The sequence below is a fragment of the Bos javanicus genome, chromosome 4 (assembly GCF_032452875.1).
Source record: "Bos javanicus breed banteng chromosome 4, ARS-OSU_banteng_1.0, whole genome shotgun sequence".
Classification (NCBI taxonomy): domain Eukaryota; kingdom Metazoa; phylum Chordata; class Mammalia; order Artiodactyla; family Bovidae; genus Bos; species Bos javanicus.
In genome coordinates, this window is record NC_083871.1 from 67826542 (window position 1) to 67831218 (window position 4677).

The window sequence follows — 4677 nt, forward strand, 5'->3', positions numbered from 1 at the left end:
CTGGGCTTGAATAGAGTCGATAGTCACATATTTGAGTTGACAGTCACATATTTAATTTAATAATACAAGGACAAGAAAAAATTTCAATAAGCTGGAGATACTATAAACTGGAATTGGGTGGTTTAAAAACACTAGGGCCAATAATTCCCATGGACTTTGTCTTTTGGTGAACACAATACTGATAAGATTAAGAATGCAGACAGATTCCTATTATTATTTCTTACTTCTTCAGTTCAGTTCAGTTGCTCAGTCGTGTCCAACTCTTTGTGACCCCATGAACCGCAGCACACCAGGCCTCCCTGTCCATCACCAACTCTTCGAGTCCACCCAAACCCATGTCCATCGAGTCGATGATGCCATCCAACCATCTCATCCTCTGTCACCCCCTTCTCCTCCTGCCTTCAATCTTTCCCAGCATCAAGGTCTTTTCAAATGAGTCAGCTCTTCGCATCAGGTGGCCAAAGTATTGGAGTTTCAGCTTCAACATCAGTCCTTCCGATGAACACCCAGGACTGATCTCCTTTAGGAAGGACTGGTTGGATCTCCTTGCAGTCCAAGGGACTCTCAAGAGTCTTCTCCAACACCACAAGTCAAAAGCATCAATTCTTTGGCGCTCAGTTTTCTTTATAGTCCAACTCTCACATCCATACACGACCACTGGAAAAACAATAGCCTAGACTAGATGGACCTTTGTTGGCAAAATAATGTCTCTGCTTTTTAATATGCTGTCTAGGTTGGTCATAACTTTGCTTCCAAGAAGTAAGCGTCTTTTAATTTCATGGCTGCAATCACCATTTACAGTGATTTTGGAGCCCAGAAAAATAAAGTCAGCCACTGTTACCCCATCTATTTCCCATGAAGTGGTGGGACCAAATGCCATGATCTTCATTTTCTGAATGTTGAGCTTTAAGCCAACTTTTTAAGTCTGCTCTTTCACTTTCGTCAAGAGGCTCTTTAGTTCTTTTTCACTTTCTGCCATAAGAGTGATGTCCTCTGCATATCTGAGTTTATTGATATTTCTCCTGGCAATCTTGATTCCAGCTTGTGCTTCCTCCAGCCCAGCATTTCTCATGATGTACTCTGCATATAAGTTAAATAAGCAGGGTGACAATATACAGACTTGATGTACACCTTTCCTGATTTGGAACCAGTCTGTTGTTCCATGTCCAGTTCTAACTGTTGATTCCTGACCTGCATACAGATTTCTCAAGAGGCAGGTCAGGTGGTCTGGTATTCCCATTTCTTTCAGAATTTTCCCCAGTTTATTGTGATCCACACAGTCAAAGGCTTTGGCATAGTCAATAGCAGAAATGGATGTCTTTTCTGGAACTTTGATCTCTGTTTCTCTGCCTTTTCTAAAACCAGCTTGAACATCAGGAAGTTCACAGTTCACGTATTGCTGAAGCCTGGCTTGTAGAATTTTGAGCATTACTTTACTAGCGTGTGAGATGAGTGCAATTGTGTGGTAGTTTGAGCATTCTTTGGCATTTTCTTTCTTTGGGATTGGAATGAAAACTGACCTTTTCCAGTCCTGTGGCCACTGCTGAGTTTTCCAAATTTGCTGGCATATTGAGTGCAACACTTTCACAGCATCATCTTTCAGGTTTTGAAATAGCTCAACTGGAATTCCATCACCTCCACTAGCTTTGTTCGTAGTGATGCTTTCTAAGGCCCACTTGACTTCACATTCCAGGATGTCTGGCTGTAGGTGAGTGATCACACCATCATGATTATCTGGGTCGTGAAGATCTTTTTTGTACAGTTCTTCTGGGTATTCTTGCCACCTCTTCTTAATATTTTCTGCTTCTGTTAGGTCCATACCATTTCTGTCCTTTATTGAGCCCATCTTTGCATGAAATGTTCCCTTGGTATCTCTAGTTTTCTTGAAGAGATCTCTAGTCTTTCCCATTCTGTTGTTTTCCTCTATTTCTTTGCATTGATCACTGAGGAAGGCTTTCTTATCTCTCCTTGCTATTCTTTGGAATTATGCATTGAAATGGGTATATCTTTCCTTTTCTCCTTTGCTTTTTCCTTCCCTTCTTTTCACAGCCATTTGTAAGGCCTCCTCAGACAGCCATTTTGCTTTTTTGAATTTCTTTTTCTTGGGGATGGTCTTGATTCCTGTCTCCTTACTTCTTACTCCACACAAATCCCTAAATTCCCAACAGAGGTACCATCAAAAAAAAAAAAAAAAAAAAAGACCAGATGTAGAGACATAGAGGTAGCATGCTTGGAAAAGATCACGAAAGGAGGTCAATAGAGATGGGTCCTGAACCACCAGAGGGCAGCATGTGGTGGCCGTCCCAGGGAATGAAATGTATTTTAGGGTCCCCCATTTTCCCCAACAGCTGCCTGGAAACCACAAGTACGGCTGGTCTTCACGATGAGATCTTTATCCCCTTCTGCCGCACACCATCAGTACAGAAAACAACTTGGCCTTAGGACTGGAGGGCAGGTGATGATGGGCTACCCTGAGGACAGGCGTACAGCACGGGGAAAGCAGCACAGAGCTGGGAATGTGGGCAATGAGTAGTCGCTACTTTTCCATGTTTACGATGTTGAGGGATTCTGGCATCTTATGAAGTCCCCCAAAAAACAAATTTCCAATGAATGGCATAACAATAGTCTAGCAGAGAGAGCAACTCATTAGAAAAGACCCTGATGCTGGGAAAGATTGAGGGCAGGAGGAGAAGGGGACAACAGAGGATGAGATGGTTGGATGGCATCACTGACTCAGTGGACATGAGTTTGAGCAAGCTCCAGGAGATGGTGAAGGACAGGGAAGCCTGGCATGCTGCAGTCCATGGGGTCATAAAGAATCGGGACACAACTTAGCGAATGAACAACAACAACAACAAGGTCTTAAACAAGATATACAATGTGAAAGCTATTTCTTCTCACATCTGCCTGGATAGACTTCATAAAACTACCATAAAAGTATTTTGTATTTACTGGAGAGAAAACGACGCTGAATGGATCTGCCCTACTGTTCTTCAGGAATTGACTGTATATTCACCAGAGCATCTGTTACAAATGGTTCCCATGATCAAACTCCAAATGACACACTGAGTGTTTCCCTTATTCTCAGCAAGTGGCCTTGCCTCCTACTCTACTGAGATGATCAAAAGAATCCGACACTGGATCCCTTAATTTTGCTCCTTCACCCCAAAACACTGCTGCAGCATTATTACACATATTCTCTTTCTACCTTGGGAAAGTCATGACCTCTCTTCTGAGCCCCTCATCCTCAGCTCCAACTGCCCTGATGGAAGCTCAGACTTAATATGACTATTCTGGTCCTCTTTTCCCCCAAATTAGAAGCTCCTCTTGGTTTTCTTGCCTGCTGAGAACACCCCCATTCTTGTAATCACCATCCTTCTCTTTCTCTTCTCTTCAGCTGTTGCTGCTGCTGCTTATTCGCTTCAGTCGTGTCTGACTCTGTGCAGCCCTATGGCCTACAGCCTGCCAGGCTCCTCTGTCCATGGGATTCTCTAGGCAAGGGTACTGGAGTGGGCTGCCATGCCCTCCTCCAAGGGATAATCCCGACCCAGGGATGGAAACCAGATCTCCTGCATTCCAGGCAGATTCTTTACCACTGAGCCACCAGGGAAGCCCCTCTCCTATTCAACCAGTGGTCAAATCCTGTTTACTCTACTTCAGCAATATATTTTGCATCTCCATCCCCTTTTTCCTTTCTATTTCTAAACTACTTCTCAGCCTGCTAAGGGTTCTTTCTTCTTCTAGCCTTCCCATTGCCAGTTTCAACTATTAATCCATCCTAGACGGTGTTGCTATTTCATTTCCTAATGCACAACTCTAATCTATCTACTGACCCAATGGCTGCCAAATACTGTCAAGTTAACATCAAAACACCCTGACTTTCAAGCCTTGTCACAAGCTGATTCTACCTATTTTTGGGAGGGAGATCTTTTCCCACTGCTCAAATACAACAGTCATATCAGGCTATTTGCCCTCACATATATACCGTCTCCATTTTATCTTTGCTCATGCCTCTCTTTTCTATCCATCACGCTCTGTGAAATGAAATACTCCAAGCCTTCAAGGCTCATTCCAAAGTACAAGATGCCTTAAGCCTTCCTCCTGGCTTGGTTTCTCTCTTCCCACTCCTGCCTGAAAAGAACCATTTTCTTCCCTGCAATGGCTGCTTCACTCCTTTAACATACATTTCTGTCTTGTGTCAGAGTTGTCCAAAGTTGTTCTTGTTCGTTCCCCATTTGAGCAGGTAGCAGACTCCATATCTCTTGCTTCAGGGAGGTCAGGGGCAGAATAAGAAACAGAATAATTTCTGGCTCTTTCTTTTTAAAAGCCAGGGGCCCATGGGGAGGATAGAGTTTTAAAGAAGGTTAGTGACTTGGAAAAACAGGGAGAAAAACATCAGACTAAAAGGAAATTCTTCCAATTAGGGGTGGAAGCAACTTCTGCAGATTCTGCTACCCAGCAGGGGCCATGGTGGGGAAAGACCCTGAGAGGAAGAGCTTTTGGATGAAGCATCTGGGGAGCTGGGGCCATGGGCAGTAACATTTTCAGTCTTGCCCAGAAGCAGCAGATAGCCAACAGGTATGAAGGCACCATGGTGAGGGACACAATGGGATGGGCTGCTCAGCGGAGGACCTTTCTCAAAGCCCTTATTACTGCATAAGATTCTTGAAAACTTAC